At 39.8% G+C, this 22,738-nt stretch overlaps 1 protein-coding gene and 1 long non-coding RNA gene across 6 annotated transcripts in view; both read right to left on the reverse strand.

The window, feature by feature from the left end:
- The window catches only part of LOC127856499 (5'-AMP-activated protein kinase subunit gamma-1-like), a 423,354-nt gene that overhangs the window by 202,340 nt on the left and 198,276 nt on the right, over positions 1–22,738 (reverse strand). The window lies entirely within an intron of this gene.
- On the reverse strand, positions 20,126–21,626 carry LOC127856523 (uncharacterized). Its single transcript, XR_008038090.1, has 3 exons — positions 21,481–21,626; positions 21,191–21,341; positions 20,126–20,323 (listed from the first exon to the last, which is right to left on the reverse strand). It is a non-coding gene; the product is annotated as an uncharacterized LOC127856523 (long non-coding RNA).

Here is a 22,738-nt window from a genome sequence, read left to right on the forward strand (position 1 = left end):
AATGTCAGGCTGCGGGGTTCCAGGTGAGCGCCCCAACCTTCCATGCTCGCATCCGTTATGAGATGTAAAGAAGAATGCGGGGGAAGAAGCAGTACTCCTGCCAACAGGGTCTCCTCGTCTAGCCACCATTGAAGGTGGGGGACTAAGGACGGAAGGATGGGAATCTGTGTTAGCAGATTGTCTGGAGACCATTTCCATCGAGCTGAGAGATAGTGCTGAAGAGGACGTAGGAAGAGACGTCCCAACTGCATGAAGTCTGCTACAAAGCTCAGGATACCGTTGAGTGAGAGGAAAACTTGAGCTATGATATGAGATTGGGACAGCACCCATCTGACCTTCAAAAGGAGGTCTGATACACGTTGCGGTGAGACCCTGACCCGATTGATGTGGGTCAGAAAATTCATTCCCACGAATATGAAATCCTGAGAGGGAATGAGGTCTGAGTTGGCTGCATTGAGAAGGAGTCCTAAAGAGAGGAGCTCCTTCCAAGAGAACTCTAGGTGTAGCAGAAGCAGTCGACGATTGAGCTGGTGTAAGAGCCAATCGGCGAAATACTGAAGCAGTTGAACCACGTATAATCGGAGGTGTGCGCCCACTGCGGCCATGAGTTTGGTGAAAACTCGTGGAGCTGTGGCCAATCCAAAGGGCATCGCCTGAAACTGGTAGACCTGGCCTCGAAAGGAGAAGCGCAGGTACTTCCGGTAGTTGGGATGGATAGGAACATGGAAGAATGCATCTGCCAGGTCCAAGGAAATCCCCCAGTGCATGGGTTTGATGGAGCGCCGAATGAAGGCAGGAGTCTCCATCTTGAAAGTAGGTTTGACTAGAAACGTGTTTAACACTTTTAAGTCTATTACTGGTCTCCAGGAGCTGCTTTTCTTTTGAACAAGGAAAAGGCGACTGTAAAATCCTAGAGAACAAGGGTTGTGAACCCTTTCTACCGCCTGTTTTTCCAGGAGTCCGAGAATGGAGTCTGGAAGTTGTGGATGCGGAGATACCAGATCTATTGGGACGCGAGAGAGTGGGGGCCTTTTTACGAATTGAAAAGTGAGGCCTTGTGTGACAAGGGAATGAACCCACGCGTTCGAAGTTATTTGGAGCCATCGATTTGCGAAGTGCATAAGTCTGGCCCCGACTGGTACCTCCGGCATCGGAGGTTGTGGCGGTAGAAAGGGGTATGACCTAGGGCTGACCTTTTGGAGGTCCAACCTTGCCGGAAGAAGGATTTAATGACTTCTTGTCCGCATTGGGTTTGCCCTTACTCCAATTTTGGTTTACAGACGGCTTCCGATAGGAAGATGTTCTGTTCTGAAAAGGAGGCCTATTTGTGGGCTGACGTGGAGCAGACGGACGCTTAGTAGGGAAACTGTCCCTTTTAGCGTTCTTGGCCGGTGGGGCTCCTGGGGGCTTAGAAGCAGGGCGCTTTAAACCACAGGGCGCTGGCCATAGTTGCTCCTAGCTAAGGAGGCATGTATCTGATCTTCACGATCAGCAGTGAGTGCCGACTGTATCCTCCCTCCGAAAAGAGAATCTGCTGTTAGTGGAGCAGTTCGAAGGGAGTTGACGCCTGTTTCCAAAAGGAAATTATTGGGCAAGGAAGAGAGGATGAGGTCTCTCCGAAGCCTTAACATCTCAGACATAGACGACGCAGCATTGTGTGATAAACACTGCGTTGTACGTGAAAGGTGTATCAACAAGGCATGGAGCTCCTCTGGGATTGAATCAGAGAGCTCCCAAACCAAGTCTAAGGCTGTAGCTGCCATGAGATCTAGCTGGTTAGCCAGACATATGGAATGGCGTTCTCTCAGCTCCCAATTTTCCAACAGGGAAAGAGGGACTGCTGTATGGGTAGATGATTAAGGCATTGTAAGGGACAGCTTACTAATGTCAGCATCAGGAACCGGAAGTTTGGAAAGGTCCAAACCGGTAGAAGGGTCGGGTACCGGGGCCTTATAACTTTTCCCGCCGTCCATCTGTTTAGGCTCCGTCAGCTCCTTAGGGGCTTTCCATGGAGATGGCGAAGGCTTATTGGCTGGCTCAAGTGACTGGAATACAGCCATTGTGGAAGAGCCAATAGGAAGGCGGAGATCCACTCCGGAAGTCGCCTTACTTATCCTGCCAGGCTCTCGTCTGCGGGCTACCTGTTCTGTAACGGTAACCGCAGATCCTGTGAGAGACAAGGAAGGGCGGGGGCAGAAATCCTCATCTAAGGTATTGAACATTAGTTCGTAAACCTGATTGATGGAGGCCAAATAATAAAGTTCGACCTCATTAGACTCCGAACCCGCCTCAATCGAACCGTCTGCGGGAGCATTGTATTGATTGAAACCAGTGGATACAGAAGTAGGAATACTAGATTCATCCGCTTCTATCATGAGAGGATCGTTTTCCGGCACCATCAAAGATATAGCTGGTGAGTTAGGTCTATCAGAGATCAAGTCAGCAGACTCACTATGAATACCAGCGGTCTCTGGTAAAGGATCAGTAGAAAAAGGGACAAAGATTCCCGGCGACTGTTGGATCCACAAAGTATTGGGATTTGATGGTGTAGCGGCAGCCCGGGGTATACTTCTATGCAATGTGGAAGAGACCCGTGGGGCTGAAAACGCAGCCGAAGTGGTTAGATTAACCCCTGTACCTTGAGCCTGATATGTATGCAAACTAGTGTTTGAATACAAATTATGCTCAGTGGTTGTAGGAACGGCTGAAGTGTGTGTTGAGGCAAAAATAGAGGCCGACACAGGTGGAATGGTGTCACTAGATTCCTCAGAGAAGAATCGCCTAGGGGACCTAGGAGTCAGAGAGCGCCTAATAGAGGAAGTCTATGTCCCATATCCCTGCGATGCCGAGACACTGTTCAGCGGCGCTGGGAATGATGTTTCCTGATCGAACGTCTCCCAGAGCGCTGGCGTGATCGCTCTTTACGAGGCAATCTACGCCGAGAAACACTCGGTGAGCGTGAACGACGTCCAGTCCGATAATGATGAGGGCTAGTTGAAGTAGATGATGAGTCATATGACGACAAGCCCGAGGTGGAGGAGTAGCCGGAAACATCAGACACTACGCGTTTACGTCTGTGACTCACAGTAGAAACGCGGCTGCGTCTACCTTTGTGGATTACTGACAAGGCAGTGTCAACATCTACGGTGACCGGAACGGTCTGTGGCACAGACCGGTACCTGGTGACCGGATTGGTCATTACATGACCGGTGACCAGGACCGATGACCGGTTGACCGATGACCGGACCGGTCATAGTATGACCGGTGACCGGACCGGTCAATGACCAGTGACAGGTTGACCGGACACCGGTCATAGCATGACCGGTGACCGGACCGATCAATGTTGATCGGTGACCGGTGACCAGTGAAGTCTCCGGACCGGTCAACTGGTCGTTCCCGATGAACGGACCGGGCAAATTTTGTCCGGTGTCGTCACCGGGCAAGGACCGATGCATGGCATCTCCTGATGGCATATGGTCAAGGTTGTGTGGGGAAAAGTCACGGCTAACGGAACTTTCCCTACTTTGACCTGAACTAGGCATGTTGCGTCTACGACTCTTGAAAGGTCGACGCTTGATGGCCCAGGTATCTACAGACCAATGCTCACAGAAAGGGCAGCAGTTATCCTGGGTACATCCGACACACGAAAGTCAGCTATCATGGTTGTCCCATGCTGCTCTTATGTGGCCACATGAACCACGTGTTTGAGGCATATTTTGCCTTGAACAAACAAACAAAAACACAAAACAATACAGAAATAATCGGATATATATACGGAGAATATTTTAACACAATTCAACAACTTCTCTATTCTGTAAAACAGAAGAATCCAGCGAAACAGAAGCAACAATAAAGTAAATAACAAAAATGTCGGCCTTTGTATAACGCATCCGGAATAAGAGTGATTTCTGGGTAATATCCCGTTTTGGTTATACGGCTTCACGGCACTATGTGACCGTTCTGACCTGACCTGACGGGTTAATGAAAAGTGTGGGATTCTTCGGACAGAAAGTTTCCGGATAAATTACGATCCTTCGGAAGATAGCAGGTCACGTAATTAAGCTATTAAAACAGGGAAGAAATCAATTAAAATAGCGCTGTACAATATACTGACCGAAAAATTAGAGTCATTAATTATGGCCGAAATCACGTATGTCCGAATATATAGAGTCATGAACAATAATGATTTTGGCTAAAAAATGGGGTGTCCTAAAACTAAGAGTAATTACGTATTCTTTATTCTCAAGTCTAAAAATGGGTTAAATACGGGCCCAGAACTCACAGTATTTCTCAAGGGTTAATCAAGGACTGTTAATAACACTAAAATGTATCAGTGTTTATGAGCTCATTGTGAAAACGGTTCATGAAATAAAGTTTATGAACTACATACAAAGACGAATGTACAATACTTGATGGCTCGCAAAAGCTATGAAATCATGAAATTCATTTTGCTCAGGAGAATAGACAACTCGTGATCACAGGTTGAAATTTAATACATACTTGTTGCTCTTCAACTTTCAAGATAATGTTCTATATAATGCATTCATACATTTCATCAATTCACATACTACCTACCTTAAATAAGTAGTAATATTCACACAAAAATGGGTAAACAAGAAACAGCGCCCACTGTTGCAAACAAGGACTTTAACGGTTGAAATTGAAAATTATCAATCTCTTATAATAAATATATAAAACATGAGCTGTGTTTGTGAAACACAATGCTGCTTACTGCGCTTTGAAGCAGCATGGCAGCTATTTTAGAAACAAGATTATAATTGAATGTTAAGGTCACAGTGACCTTGACCTTTGACCTAGTTACCATGTTTGATTGTAGATCTCAATGCGATGCATGCACATGGGAAGTTTAAAGAACATAGACCCAAGATTTTTCATTTTATGAGCAAGGTTAAAGTTTTGGGACAGACACACACATACAATGACAGACAGACAGACAGACTGACAGACAGACAGACGGACAGGCCAAAAACAATATACACCCTGATCTTTCGATCTGGGGTCATACAAATTTTAGTTCAGTGATTCTGTTCAATCTACCTGATTTTTTTTTAAGTTATCATGTTTTGCGATTCAACACACACAGAAGTAACAGATTTTACAGTTTTCATTTTACTGCATCACACTTGGGCCTGTAAATTGCGTTATAAATAGGCGCCAATTCTGTACAACAAAGTTTCTTACCACATACTGATATATAAGAGGATCTGGCAAAAGACTCAGGTGAAACTCTGACTTACCTGAAATAAACAAAAGAGAAACACACAGTTAAACAAGGGCTGTTTATGTAAAACATGCATGCCCCCCATATGGGCTGTCAGTTGTAGTGGCAGCCAGTGTGACCTTGACCTTTGACCTAATGACCTGAAATCAATAAGGGTCATCTGCCAGTCATGATCAATGTACCTATGAAGTTTCATGATCCTAGGCGTAAGTATTGTTGAGTTATCATCCAGAAACCATTATTACTATTTCGAGTCACTGTGACCTTGACCTTTGACCTAGTGACCTGAAAATCAATAGGGGTCATCTGCCAGTCATGATCAATGTACCTATGCAGTTTCATGAACCTAGGCGTAAGCATTCTTGAGTTATCATCTGGAAACCGTTTTACTGTTTCGAGTCACTGTGACCTTGACCTTTGACCAAGTGACCTGAAAATCAATAGGGGTCACCTGCCATTCATTATCAATGCACCTATGATGTTTCATTATCCTAGGCCTAGGCGTTCTTGAGTTATCATCCGGAAACCATCTGGTGGACAGACCGACCGACAGACCGACATATGCAAAACAATATACCCCCTCTTCTTCGAAGGGGGGCATAACAAGTTGATAGTACATGTATATTTATAATTATTTCCAAACCAGTTTTCCCGCACCGAAAAACAAAAAACTGGTTGGCTCAAAGAAATTTTGGGACAGCGCTAGCCCTTGTAGATAGATCCCACAACACCAGTACATAATATAATCTGCAAATGTGGTCCTTTGGAAGCATAAACTGCATCCAAGAACGAGTCACTGTGACCTCGACCTTTGACCTAGTGACCAGGTCACCTCAAAATCAATAGGGGTCATCTGCCAGTCATGATCAATGTACCTTTGAATTAGTTTCATGATCCTAGGCGTAAGCGTTCTTGAGATATCATCCGGAAACCATCTGGTGGACGGACGGACCGACCTACCAACATGTGCAAAACAATATACCCCCTCTTCTTCGAAGGGGGGCATAAAAAAAGGAGGTCACCCTGCCTTTTTGAAGGATGACCCCCCTTGCCATATTTTGGTATAGCTAAATTCCTACACCATTTCATTTAAAATGTGCCAAATCTGTAAGCATGAATCGCACAACTTTTCCATCAAAGAATATATACAATTAACTGCATGAACAACTGAGCTGTAAGGAACTTGGTTATTTATACACCCCCTATCTTTTCTGGCAATCTTCAAAGACTGAAACAAATAGATTTGTTTCATTCCCGACAGAAAATCTAGCAAGGTTAACATCATGCAATTATTATTTATAGACTTTTATAGATAATTTACTGACTTCACATGAAAACAAATAGGATTGGGCTGTCTCATAGGGGGTTCAAACCTTTCCCCAACCAGATTCCAAGAATAAAGAGAGACAATGGGTTGCACAGGATGTGCTCTCTTCAGTATTTGAGCAAGTGGTTTAAGAACTAATACAAACATCAAGTGATTATCGTGAAAAGGGTGGAAGTACTCAGCATTTCAATGACACATGCCTTAGCCAAAAGAAAGCTTTCAACTATCTTTGTCAATCTACCATCAATAAGTATTGCAATGTGTTTAACAAAATTGATGTGAAAATTAAATCATTGTATCAGTAGTTTTGTAACAATGTCCACATCAGTGTGTTAATACCAAAATGCAATAGCAAAATGAAGCCCACATTCACAGACATCTACCTATAAATAAGGTCTTGTTTTAGGTGAATATTGAACTGAGTGTATTTTTATTTATTTTATTTGACATCTGACTTAGGGACCAGGTGCGTGCTTGTGCCTTTACATCTTTAAAGTATGCTTGCAACTTTTACCAACTTATTTCAAAATCCTATGTATGCTCTTAACTATGTTCTCACGGATATATAATGATGCTTGAATAAACGTACTTAAAGGAAACAGCATCACTTAACGAAGTACAAAGTTTACCATCCACAATTTTTTCAAAAGAGAGGTCACACTGCCTTTTTGAAGGACAAACCCCTTGCTATATATTGGTCCAGCTTAAAATTCATACATCATTTCATTTACAATGTGCCAAATTTGTTAGCATGAATAGCACCACATGTTCATCAAAGAATATACAATTATGTGCATGAACAACTGAGCTGTATAACGGAAGGGCTAATTATACCCCTTCTGTCTTTTATGGCAATCTTCAAAGACTGCAACAAATAGATTTGTTTCATTCCCTACAGAGAATCTAGCTAGGTAAATAACAGAATAAAATTGTTATTTATAGCCTCTAATAGATAAGTAACTGATAATTTACTGAATTCACAAGTCAACTGAGGAGCTGCGCCATGAGCGCATGATACGCCCGTCGTTCGCCAATGAAGTAGTAAGGTAATAAATAACCCTTTGAATCATTTTTTTACTTCAGTTTATTTGTATTTGAATACATGGTTTATTTTATAAGTACATGAGCATGGAGCGCCGTCTCCTTGACATTCATACCATATCTTTTTTTGAGTATATGTATGCATTTCTTTAGAGGATATGGAGTTGAAGTAAACCTGTTATAGATATTTTGACCAATAATAAAAGAGAAATGTAGATGGGTAAGTGGTAGTGTACAATCGGAATAGAAAAAAGCTCACCTTGTTCAATTTTTCAGGGATACTAAAAAAAAAAAAAAAAAAATCCATCGAAGGATATTTGAGCTACAGTAGGACATTCAATGAAATCACGAAATTTTGACGAACAAAGTCCCATAACTCTGGAACGACAATTCAGAATTCCGTCAAAAACGAAAGGGGATCAGGGTTTATCAATATTAAGATTGTGTTAAAATTTGAAGAAAATCTGTCAAAGGATATTTGACGTAGCGTACGACATTAACAGACGGACGGACGGACGGCTACGGTAGGACATTCAATGAAATCACGAAATTTTGACGAACAAAGTCCCATAACTCTGGAACGACAATTCAGAATTCCGTCAAAAACGAAAGGGGATCAGGGTTTATCAATATTAAGATTGTGTTGAAATTTGAAAAAAATCCATCGAAGGATATTTGAGCTACAGTAGGACATTCAATGAAATCACGAAATTTTGACGAACAAAGTCCCATAACTCTGGAACGACAATTCAGAATTCCGTCAAAAACGAAAGGGGATCAGGGTTTATCAATATTAAGATTGTGTTAAAATTTGAAGAAAATCTGTCAAAGGATATTTGACGTAGCGTACGACATTTAACAGACGGACGGACGGACGGACAGACGGACGGACGGACAGACGGAATAATAGGATGAGGTGTCTCATATGCAGGTTCAAACAATACCATAGCCAGATTCCAAGAATACAGAGTGCTCTGCAAATAAGGCAAACAATAAGTGATGAGTGTGAACATGGTGTTAGTACTTAGCATTTCAATGAAACATACTTTAGACAGAGGAAAACTTTTAATGATCTGCATCACCCTGACATCGGCATGTATCTTATGACAATGAGTTCAGAAAACACTAAATTTCCTGTACAACTATATGCCCTCCATTGGGGGGCATAAAAATAAATGATTGCCTCAGGCCTTTTGTAGCAATTTCACATCCACTTTTAATATCTGTGTGAAAGTGCAAAAGGAAGGCCAAAGTCACAGACCTACCAATCAATTACATCTTTTTTATGTGAATATCTGATAAAAAAATATATGAAACAAGGGCTGTTTGTAAAACATGCATGCCCCCCATATGGGCTCTCCGTTGTAGTGACAGCCATTGTGTGCGTATGTTTTTGTCACTGTGACCTTGACCTTTGACCTAGTGACCTGAAAATCAATAGGGGTCATCTGCCAGTCATGATCAATGTACCTATGAAGTTTCATGATCCTAGTCATAAGCGTTCTTGAGTTATCATCCAGAAACCTTTTTACTATTTCGGGTCACCGTGACCTTGACCTTTGACCTAGTTACCTGAAAATCAATAGGGGTCATCTGCAAGTCATGATCAATCTACCTATCAAGTTTCATGTTCCTAGGAATAAGCATTCTTTAGTTATCATCTGGAAACCATTTTACTATTACGGGTCACCGTGAACTTGACCTTTGACCTAGTGATCTAAAATCAATAGGGGTCATCTGCGAGTCATGATCAATGTACCTATGAAGTTTCATGAGCCTAGGCATAAACTTTTTTGAGTTATCATCCGGCAACCATTTCCTATTTTGGGTCACCATGACCTTGACCTTTGACCTAGTGACCTCAAAATCAATAGGGGTCATCTGCGAGTCATGATTAATGTACCTATGAAGTTTCATGATTGTAGCCATAAGCATTCTTGTTTTATCATCCAGAAACCATTTTACTATTTCAGGTCACCGTGACCTTGACCTTTGATATAGTGACCTGAAAATCAATAGGGGTCAACTGCAAGTCATTATCAATCTACCTATCAAGTTTTATGATCCTAGGCATAAGCGTTTTTGAGTTATCATTCAGAAACCATTTTACTATTTCGGGTCACTGTGACCTTGACCTTTGACCTAGTGACCTGACAATCAATAGGGGTCATCTGCCAGCCATGATCAATCTACCTATCACGTTTTATGATCCTAGGCCTAAGGGTTCTTGAGTTATCATCTGGAAACCATTTTACTATTTTGGGTCAGACCTGAAAATCAATAGGGGCCATCTGCGAGTCATGATAAATCTACCTATCAAGTTTCATGATCCTAGGCCTAAGCGTTCTTGAGTTATCATCCGGAAACCATTTTACTATTTCGGGTCACTGTGACCTTGACCTTTGACCTAGTGACCTCAAAATCAATAGGGGTCATCTGCGAGTCATGATCCTAGGCCCAAGCGTTCTTGAGTTATCATCCGGGAACCACCTGGTGGATGGACCAACTGACAGACCGACCGACAGACCGACCGACAAAACGACAGACCGACATGTGCAAAGCAATATACCCCCTCTTCTTCGAAGAGGGGCATAAACAAATATTTTTGGGGGGGGGGGGGGATTCTTGGGTGGGATGGTTGGACGGTATTTCAAAAATAAAATAATAAAAATAAATATTTGTGTTTTTTAACCATGTTTGAAAAAAACAAGAGATGTGTTTGTCAGAAACAGAATGTCCCCTATTGGGCTGCTTAGATTTATTTTTTTATTTTTTTTACCTTTGACCTTGAAGGATGACCTTGACCTTGAAGAATGACTTGACCTTGAACTTCCACCACTCTAAATGTGCAGCTTTATGAGAACGCCACTTTGAAATATTTATGTTTTTACCTTTGACCTTGAAGGATGACCTTAACTTTGAAGGATGACCTTGACCTTGAAATTCTATCACTCAAAATGTGCAGCTTCATGAGAACGCGGCTTTGAATTTATTTTTATTTTTTTTTACCTTGAAGGATGACCTTGACCTTTAACTTCCACCACTCAAAATGTGAAGCTTCATGATAACACAGGTTTAAAATTAAAAAAAATTGACCTTTGACCTTGAAGGATGACATTGACCTTGAAGGATGACCTTGACCTTGAACTTTCACTACTAAAAATGTGTAGCCTCATGATAACGCCGCTTTGAAATTATTATTTTTTACCTTTGACCTTGACGGATGACCTTGACCTTGAAGAATGACGTTGACCTTGAACTTCCACCACTCAAAATGTGCAGCTTCATGAGAACGTTGCTTTGATTTTTTTTGATTTTTTTTACCTTGAAGGATGACCTTGACCTTTAACTTCCACCACTCAAAATGTGCAGCTTCATGATAACGCTGCTTTGATTTTTTTTTTACCTTTGACCTTGAAGATGACTTTGACCTTGAAGGATGACCTTGACCTTTAACTTCCACCACTCAAAATGTGCAGCTTCATGATAACATCGCTTTTATATTTTATTTGACCTTTGACCTTGAATGATGACCTTGACCTTGAAGAATGACCTTGGCCTTGAACTTCCACCACTCAAAATGTGCAGCTTCATGAGAATGCCGCTTTGAAATTTTATTTTTTTTAAATTCCTTTGACCTTGAAGGATGACCTTGACCTTGAAGGATGACCTTGACCTTGAACTTCCACTACTCAAAATGTGCAGCTTCATGAGAAAGCTGTTTGAAATTTTATTTATTTTTTTTTTTGACCTTGAAGAATAACCTAGACCTTGAACTTCCACCACTCAAAATGTGCAGCTTCATGAAAATGCCGCTTTGAAAAAAAAAAATATTTGACCTTTGACATTGAAGGATGATCTTGACCTTGAAGGATGACCTTGACCTAGAACTTCCACCACTCAAAATGTGTAGCTTCATGAGATCGCCGCTTTAAAATTTTATTTTATTTTTTGACCTTGAAGGATGACCTTGACCTTGGACTTCCACCACTCAAAATGTGCAGCTTCATGAGATACACATGCATGCCAAATATCAAGTTGATATCTTCAATATTAAAAAAGTTATGGGCAATGTTAAAGTTTTCTTACAGACAGGCACCATAAATTTGACATTTGACCTTGAAGGATGACCTTGACATTGACCTTTCACCACTCAAAATGTGTAACTCCATGAGATACACATGCATGCCAAATATCAAGTTGCTATCTTCAAAAGTGAAAAAGTTATGGCCAATGTCAAAGTTTTTTTCGGACGGACGGACGGGCATACTGACGGACAGTTTAACTGCTATATGCCATCCTACTGGGGGCATAAAAATTATTTTTTTTGTGTGGGGGATGGGGGGGGGGTATAGTATGAGGGTGTGGTGGTCATTTATTAGATATTCTTTAATTAAAAAATAAATAAGTTGTTTTGTCAAAGTATCAATCAAATCTAATCATAAATAAAGAAGTTATGGCAATTTTAGCAAAATTTAATCATTTGACCTTGAGAGTCAATGTCATTCAGAGGTCAAGGTAAAATTCAACTTGCCAGGTACAGTACCCTCCTGATAGCATGAAAGTATTTGAAATTTAAAAGCAATAGCCTTGATACTTTAGAAGTAAAGTGGATCTAAACACAAAATGTAACCATATATTCAAAGTAACTAAGTCAAAAAAGGGCCATAATTACTTAAAAATGACAACCAGAGTTATGCAACTTGTCCTTTACTGTCCCCTTATGATAGTTTGCAAGTGTTCCAAGTGTGAAAGCAATATCTATGATACGTTAGGGGCAAAGTGGACCAAAACACAAAACTTAACCAAATTTTCAAGTATAAAGAGCCCATAATTTGGTCGAAATGCCAGTCAGAGTTACATAACTTTGCGTGCACAGTCCCCTTACAATAGTTAGTTAGTGTTGCAAGTATGAAAGCAATAGCTTTGATACTGTAGGAAAAAAGTGGACCTAAACACAAAACCTAACCAAATTTTTACTTTTCCAAGTATAAAAAGGGCACATAATTCTGTCAAAATGCCAGTCAGAGTTACATAACTTTGCCTGCACAGTCCCCTTATGATAGTAAGTAAGTGTTGCAAGTATGAAGCAATAGCTTTGATTCTTAAGGAATAAAATGGACCTAAACAAAAAACTTAACCAAAATTTTAAATTTTCTAAGTATAAAAAGGGCACATAATTCTGTCAAAATGCAAGCCAGAGTTAACTTACTTTGCCTGCCCAGTCCCCTCATGGTAGTTAGTAAGTGTACCAAGTTTGAATGCAATAGCATTGATACTTTATGAGAAAAGTGGACCTAAACGCAAAACTTAACCGGACGCCGACGCTGACACCGACACCGACGCCAACGCCAAGGTAATGACAATAGCTCATAATTTTTTTTCAAAAACTAGATGAGCTAAAAATCTTTTTGGAAACTTATAAGAGGGAATTTTTATGTCCCATTTGGAAAAAATATATTTTTTTTTCAATATGGAATGGGTCCCTATACTGGACCAAAATTTGAACAAAAAAACACTGATACCATAGCAGTACAAAGAGGGTTGGTTAATTGTCTTCTCTGTTCCTTATTTTTACATCATTTAAACTATATTTATTCGGACAAAAATACTTATACTTTTTTTTATATTAACTCTATCATTATTAAAGTCTCTATAATGCTCAATATCAACGAAACTTTCGTAAAGCATTTCGTAAAATAAAGTTAACACTTAAACAATCAGTATTCCTTACAGCAAAAGCCACAACTTCAACAATAGATGTGGTATGATTACATAGATTTGTGTAGATACCAAAATGTTCGTTTTTATTTATTTGTGACACAATTAATTCCATTTTAATTTGCAGCAAATATATCTATTCATTCAACACACAAACATTAAAATGGTACCATATTAGTGTTCATGTGTTGTATGAATAGATATCGTTGCGGGAAATTAAAATGGAATCAAATATGCAAAACAATAATAGAAACAAGCATTTTGCATCTGCAAACATCTGTTTTACCAGACCACATCTTGTATAGCGAATTCTTCAATTGCCATAAGGAACGCTGATTTTTAATTGTTTAACTTTATTTTACGAAATACTTTACGAAATTTTTGTTGATTATGAGCGTTATAGAGGCTTTAATAAACTGTACTGTGAACATGGCCATGATATACCACCCCATATTTACATCAGTGAAATGCCACCCCATATTTACATCAGTGAAATACCACCCCATATTTACATAAGTGAAATGCCACCCCATATTTACATTAGTGAAATGCCACCCCATATTTACATTAGTGAAATGCCACCGCATATTTACATTAGTGAAATGTATATATACATACATATTTCAATTACTTAGATACTTTAATATGCATGTACTATACTCTCATACATGTAGATGGTCTAGGAGAAACATAGCACATTGATATAGTCTATGTTAAAATAAAAATGTCTGTCATTTACAAATAATTTGCAAAGTTTATAGTGGAGCTTGTTTAAAATTGCATAATAAGAGTATGAATTAAATCTTCTAAAAACAAACCTCTTTAAACAATTATGAGTAATACTAAAAATACTTTTCCAAGTAAGTAGTCACAATGAAAGCATTGTTTAGTTGAGTGTGTCATTCAGTTTCAGTTTAAAATTTGTCATTATGAATAGACTTGCCAGCCTAAAATCTTCCTTGTTACGGAGAACACTGATTGTAATTAACTAGTGGTTGAAGTGTGCATTCTTGACTATTGAACCACTAAAGAACAAATTGTACCATAGATCCTCCTCCAGACTGAATGTTTAAATATCAAAAGTGCTTTTTGAAAGAGGCAATAACGAAATTTCCAACTAAAAGTGTTTTTTTTTATAAATTGAACAATTTCAAGCATAAATGTTGTAAAAGAAAAGTTGGATTTCAGACAGAAATCTGCAAACAAAACTAGAGCTTTGTCACAGATGTGACGTATACCCTCATGTGCCGCATTGACACAGACTATGTTGCATGCTGTCTTCACAAAACAAGATAATCTAATTTATGGCAATTTGGAAGAATTATTATGCCATTATCATTTAAAGCCATTTTGACCTTTGAACTCTTGAATTCTTTCACATGACACGCCGTCCAATGACTGTGAACGAAAATTTATGTACAGAGTCATTTTAAAATATAAAATAAACCACATAGTTATGGCCCGGACAAGCTCATTTATGGCCATTTTTTACCTTTGAACTCAAAGTGTGAACTTGACCTTGGAGATATCGACATACTTCTTTCGCCCGACACAATGTCCAATGATGGTGAACAAATGTGCCGAATGATTTTAAGATCTCACAATGAACGACATAGTTATGGCCCGGACAAGCTTATTTATGGCCATTGTTGACCTTTGAACTCAAAGTGTGACCTTGACCTTGAAGATATAGACATAATTCTTTTCCTGCGACACACCTTCCAATGATGGTGAACAAATGTGCCAAATGATTTTTAAATCACGACATAGTTATGGCCCGGACAAGCTCATGTTTGAACACACAGATCGACTATTATATTCTACAAATGGAAAAAAACACAAAGGGCCATAACACAGCACAAATTGGCAGCATCAGTGAATTACTATTTACATCAGTGAATTATCAACCCATATTTACACAAGTGAACTACCACCCTGTATTTTCATCAGTGAGATACCACCCCATATTTACATCAGTGAAATACCACCCCATATTTACATCAGTGAAATGCCACCCCATATTTACATATGTGAAATGCCACCCCATATTAACATAAGTGAAATGCCACCCCATATTTACATTAGTGAAATGCCACCCCATATTTACATTAGTGAAATGCCACTCCGTATTTATATTAGTGAAATGCCACCCCATATTTACATAAGTGAAATGCCGCCCCAAATTTACATTAGTGAAATGCCACCCCATATTTACATTAGTGAAATGCCACCCCATATTTACATTAGTGAAATGCCACCCCATATTTTACATTAGTTATATGCCACCCCGTATTTACATTAGTGAAATGCCACTCCATAATTTACATAAGTGAAATGCCACCCCATATTTACATTAGTGAAATGCCACCCCATATTTACATAAGTGAAATGCCACCTCATATTTACATTAGTGAAATGCCACCCCATATTTACATTAGTGAAATGCAACCCCATATTTACATTAGTGAAATGCCACCCCATATTTACATTTGTGAAATGCCACCCCATATTTACATACGTGAAATGCCACCCCATATTTACATTAGTAAAATGCCACCCCATATTTACATTAGTGAAATGCCACCCCATATTTAAATTAGTGAAATGCCACCCCATATTTACATTGGTGAAATGTATATATACTTCCATATTTCAATTACTGAAATACTCTAAATATTCATAGCTACGCAAACAAACATCCATAACTCTAATTATGGACTATCATCCTGGGTCTTGCATACAGTACAGCCAAAGCGGCACAAGCATAATCCGCGGCTACGCCACGGCCAGATTATAAGTACGAGGCGGCCCAATCGTGTGTTGACGCGGCGTATCGCCATGGCACTCGGCATCGATCCGCGCAACGACGCCGAGTCTGTATTAACCTCGCGTACTTTCGAGGAGTAAATCCGCCACATACGTACGCGGCGGATCGAGTGAAAAGATATCCACCTACATGTACATACATAATTATAATTAATATAATATAATTAATTACGCGCAACTGTTAATGTTTCGTTCGATTATCATTATTAAATTTGTAATTCGAAACACACTTCCGAATTTTAATGCTAACGCGACATTTGGCAAATTCTAGCATCAAATAAACAGTTCTAAAATATCATTTGTTTCATAAAAAGCGCGCGAAAATTATGCAGACATGTAGAACGTCGTTTGGAAAGTTTGGGTGTATTTTGTGTTGTATAAATACATTAACATCACGTCAGGTGTAAATTGCGTGTTCAGTGGGGAAAAAACCACCCCGATTAGACGTTATTTCATCATCTCTATAAATAGTAACAAATGCCAAAATGTATTTGATACTAAAGGAAATATCGAGAATGTTTGTGTATCGTAAATATTTACCAGCATTTGCTTCAAAACTGGAATATACGGGATTATCGGGTAATTAGTAGCGATATTAACTATGTAATATGAACAACATAAAACGTGTTTATATACGCATATTCAAACAATAGTTATAATAAGCTGATAATTAACAAAACAACAATTACGTCGTCACCGTCTTGATTATTGATGTGGCTTCAAACTGCTAATTTTCTCAGCTATAGCAAAATCAACATGCAATTAATTTATAAATCCACCATATGCTGGAGCCTTGACTACTTGTATGTGCGAAAACATAATTACGTGACCTTGTTTATGTGTGAAATACATACACTATGGGCGGGAAACAAACTTAATTGGCCAGACACATTAACTATGCTTACATGTATATGCTAATACAATCCGCGCACAATAAATTTATAATGATTTTAATTATTATTATAATTGTTCTTTCAAAATTTGTTAACTACATGTAACTTATAATTTGTAAAAGATTTTTTAGTTCATGATGCGCATTGACTCGGCATCATGTCGCGGATCGCAGCATGCCTCGGCAGACAGATTCGAAGTTTCGCGGCGAAATGCGACTTGCCGCCACATACTGACGCGGCTTCAACGACTGACGCGGCATCGACTAGTTTCACCTTGCCGCCGCGGATCGCGAAATATGTTTGTTCCCCTTTGGCTGTACTGTATATCTTCAAATGTTTGCCTTAAATCTACTAATGTTGACATGGAAGGCAGATGCAAAAATCATGAACATGCAAAAAGCATGAAACTGTGCGCTATTCTATCTGCCATCAATGTTCTCGCTGCATACAATTATGGTCAGAAATCTAGGTCAAAACCTTTGGAAGACAGCTACAGTAAAACAAGAGGGTCATCACACCTCCCTGTTGACTGTGAGTACTTAGAGAGTGGATGGCTGGGAATAACACTTAATTTAGAGTGCATCCCTTTTCTATATTAGTGGCTCTTGACTTACTATATAGAAAAACGGGTACAATGTCATTTAGCACAAATCTGTCCCCATCACTGCCATGTCATGATAAAGAAAAATAATTATGTACATTGGGCACCTATTATTCACATTTCCATGTGAGCTGGATGGGGTGTTGGTTGTATAGCAGGATTTGAAAAAAACATGCTGAGACAGCATACTTTGAAAAAAACAACAGCTTTTAAGATACGATGTATTGATCAGTATTGTAAAGTCCGTATTTGGTCAATAGCCTTTAATAAAATACACAATTTTGAATACAATGTCAATTGAATAATTTAATGTGAACATCTAGACATATATCATGTAAACTGTGAACAGAGTATTACAATCTGCATGATTTAAGATTAGCAATAGGAAGTGCTGTTAAACTAAAAATCTGATAGTATTGATCCAGGCCAAGGCCTGACTGGCCTTGAAGGTATGCAAGAAAAGACACAATAGCTCAAAGGGTCCTAAGGCACTATGAGAAGGTATACAAGAAAAGACACAAGGGCTAAAAGGGTCCTAAGGCCTTGAAGGTATACAAGAAAAGACACAAGAGCTCAAAGGGTCCTAAGGCACTATGAGAAGGTATACAAGAAAAGACACAAGAGCTCAAAGGGTCCTAAGGCACTATTAGAAGGTATCCAAGAAAAGACACAAGGGCTCAAAGGGTCCTAAGGCACTTTGAGAAGGTATACAACAAAAGACACAATAGCTCAAAGGGTCCTAAGGCACTATGAGAAGGTATACAAGAAAAGACACAAGAGCTCAAAGGGTCCTAGGGCACTATGAGAAGGTATACAAGAAAAGACACAAGAGCTCAAAGGGTCCTTAGGCACTATGAGAAGGTATACAAGAAAAGACACAAGAGCTCAAAGGGTCCTAAGGCACTATGAGAAGGTATACAAGAAAAGACACAAGAACTCAAAGGGTCCTAAGGCACTATGAGAAGGTATACAAGAAAAGACACAAGAGCGCAAAGGGTCCTAAGGCACTATGAGAAGGTATACAAGAAAAGACACAAGAGCTCAAAGGGTCCTAAGGTACTATGAGAAGGTATACAAGAAAAGACACAAGAGCGCAAAGGGTCCTAGGGCACTGTGAGAAGGTATACAAGAAAAGACACAAGAGCTCAAAGGGTCCTTAGGCACTATGAGAAGGTATACAAGAAAAGACACAAGAGCTCAAAGGGTCCTTAGGCACTATGAGAAGGTATACAAGAAAAGACACAAGAGCGCAAAGGGTCCTAAGGCACTATGAGAAGGTATACAAGAAAAGACACAAGAGCTCAAAGGGTCCTTAGGCACTATGAGAAGGTATACAAGAAAAGACATAAGAGCTCAAAGGGTCCTAAGGCACTATGAGAAGGTATACAAAAAAGACACAAGAGCTCAAAGGGTCCTAAGGCACTATGAGAAGGTATACAAGAAAAGACACAAGGGCTCAAAGGGTCCTAAGGCACTATGAGAAGGTATACAAGAATTGACACAAGAGCTCAAAGGGTCCTAAGGCACTATGAGAAGGTATACAAGAAAAGACACAAGAGCTCAAAGGGTCCTAAGGCACTATGAGAAGGTATACAAGAAAAGACACAAGAGCTCAAAGGGTCCTAAGGCACTATTAGAAGGTATCCAAGAAAAGACACAAGGGCTCAAAGGGTCCTAAGGCACTTTGAGAAGGTATACAACAAAAGACACAATAGCTCAAAGGGTCCTAAGGCACTATGAGAAGGTATACAAGAAAAGACACAAGAGCTCAAAGGGTCCTAGGGCACTATGAGAAGGTATACAAGAACAGACACAAGAGCTCAAAGGGTCCTTAGGCACTATGAGAAGGTATACAAGAAAAGACACAAGAGCTCAAAGGGTCCTAAGGCACTATGAGAAGGTATACAAGAAAAGACACAAGAGCTCAAAGGGTCCTAAGGCACTATGAGAAGGTATAATACAAGAAAAGACACAAGAGCGCAAAGGGTCCTAAGGCACTATGAGAAGGTATACAAGAAAAGACACAAGAGCTCAAAGGGTCCTAAGGTACTATGAGAAGGTATACAAGAAAAGACACAAGAGCGCAAAGGGTCCTAGGGCACTATGAGAAGGTATACAAGAAAAGACACAAGAGCTCAAAGGGTCCTTAGGCACTATGAGAAGGTATACAAGAAAAGACACAAGAGCTCAAAGGGTCCTTAGGCACTATGAGAAGGTATACAAGAAAAGACACAAGAGCGCAAAGGGTCCTAAGGCACTATGAGAAGGTATACAAGAAAAGACACAAGAGCTCAAAGGGTCCTAAGGCGCCAATCTAAGACTGCATGGAACTTAAGAATTATGAGCAGGACATTTTCGCAAGGTTTTACAAAAAAAAAAATGTTTACATAAAACTCCCCCAGCACCTGGCAGCCATTTTTTTTTAACACAAAAATAACAAGGGCTGTTTGTAAAACATGCATGCGCCCATATGGGCTCTCCGTTGTAGTGACAGCCATTGTGTGAATATGTTTTTTGTCACTGTGACCTTGACCTTTGACCTAGTGACCTGAAAATCAATAGGGGTCATCTGCCAGTCATGATCAATGTACCTATGAAGTTTCATGATCCTAGCCATAAGCGTTCTTGAGTTATCATCCGGAAACCATTTTACTATTTCGGGTCACCGTGACCTTGACCTTTGACCTAGTGACCTGAAAATCAATAGGGGTCATCTGCGAGTCATGATCGATATACCTATCAAGTTTCATGATTCTAGGAATAAGCGTTCCTCAGTTTTAATCCGGAAACCATTTTACTATTATGGGTCACTGTGAACTTGACCTTTGATCTAGTTACCTCAAAATCGATAGGGGTCATCTGCGAGTCATGATCAATGTACCTATGAAGTTTCATGATCCTAGGCATAAGCGTTCTTGAGTTATCATTTGGAAACCATTTTAATATTTCGGGTCACCATGACCTTGACCTTTGACCTAGTGGCCTCAAAATCAATAGAGGTCATCTGCAAGTCATGATCAATGTACCTATGAAGTTTCATGATTGTAGCTATTAGCGTTTTTGAGTAATCATCCGGAAACCATTTTACTATTTCAGGTCACCGTGACCTTGACCTTTGATATAGTGACCTGAAAATCAATAGGGGTCAACTGCGAGTCATGATCATACCTATCAAGTTTCATGATCCTAGCCATAAGCGTTCTTGAGTTATCATCCGGAAACCATTTTACTATTTCGGGTCACCGTGACCTTGACATTTGACCTAGTGACCTGAAAATAAATAGGGGTCATCTGCAAGTCATGATCAATGTACCTATGAAGTTTCATGATCCTAGGCATAAGCGTTCTTGAGTTATCATCCGGAAACCATTTTACTATTTCAGGTCACCGTGAACTTTACCTTTGACCTAGGGACCTGAAAATCAATAGGGGTCATCTGCAAGCCATTATCAATCTACCTACGAAGTTTCATGATCCTAGGCATAAGCGTTCTTCAGTTATCATCCTGAAACCATTTTACTAATTCGGGTCACTGTGACCTTGACCTTTGACCTAGTGACCTGAAAATCAATAGGGGTCATCTGCGAGTCATGATCAATCTACCTATCAAGTTTCATGATCCTAGGCCTAAGCGTTCTTGAGTTATCATCCGGAAACCATTTTACTATTTCGGGTCACTGTGACCTTGACCTTTGACCTAGTGACCTGACAATCAATAGGGGTCATCTGTGAGTCATGATCAATCTACCTATCAAGTTTCATGATCCTAGGCCTAAGCGTTCTTGAGTTATCATCCAGAAACCATTTTACTATTTTGGGTCACCGTGACCTTTGACCTAGTGACCTCAAAATCAATAGGGGTCATCTGCGAGTCATGATCAATGTACCTATGAAGTTTCATGATCCTAGGCCCAAGCGTTCTTGAGTTATCATCCGGAAACCACCTGGTGGACGGACCGACAGACAGACCGACAGACCGACCGACAGACCGACATGTGCAAAGCAATATACCCCCTCTTCTTTGAAGGGGGGCATAATTATTATTTATAGCCTCTAATAGATATTTAACTGACTTAACAAGTAAAAAAGGATGAGGTGTCTCATAAGGGGTTCAAACCATACCACAGCCAGATACACAAGAATAAAAGACAGAAAATGGGTTGCTAAGGATGTCCTCTCTCCAGAAGTTTAGCAAGTGGTTTTAGAACTAATACAAACATCAAGTGGTTAGCGTAAAAATGGGGTAAGTACTTAATGTGAGTCGAACCTGCAACAAAAGTTTGAGCCATTCGGAATTCGAGCCGTCCCATTTCTAATAAACTTTTGTTTACAAACATTTTCCCCTATATTTGAAGAGTACACATATTGCTTAAACTCCATACTACTTTTTGCTTTTGAATTAATATAAACCAAATAATTATATACTTAATACTTTAATACTTGTATGTACTTATATTTTATTATCCCCACGCTTTTTAAAAAGTGTGTTTAAAAAGCATGGGAATGTTGTGGTCATCTCCGCCGTCCGTCCGTTTGTCTGTCCTGGCCACTATCTCCTCCTAAACTATAAGCACTAGAACCTTTAAACTTACACACATGGTTACGCTATGAGCACATGTGCGACCCTGCACTATTTGAAATTTTGATCTGAGCCCTCGGTCAAAAGTTACGGGGGTTGGGGTGGGGCCGGGTCAGAGATTTTCACTCAATTGATTATGTTATTTTACATTAACTTCTTCATTTCTACACCGATTTACTTCCAATTGATACTGAACATCTCTTATGACAGTATGGTCAATCTCAACTATGCATGGCCCCATTACCAACCCTGGGGTGCACCGCCCACATAGACCAAACCCACCCAAAATTGCCTTTTACTATAATTTCTTCATTTCTACACCGATTCACTTCAAATTGATACTGAACTTCTCTTATGACAATATGGTCAATCTCAACTATACATGGCCCCATTACCAACCCTGGGGCGCCCCGCCCACTTAGGCCAGGCACACCCAAAATTGTCTTTTACTATAACTTCTTCATTTCTACACAGATTCACTTCTCAATGATACTGAACTTCTCTTATG

Source organism: Dreissena polymorpha, chromosome 13 (assembly GCF_020536995.1).
Source record: "Dreissena polymorpha isolate Duluth1 chromosome 13, UMN_Dpol_1.0, whole genome shotgun sequence".
Lineage (NCBI taxonomy): Eukaryota > Metazoa > Mollusca > Bivalvia > Myida > Dreissenidae > Dreissena > Dreissena polymorpha.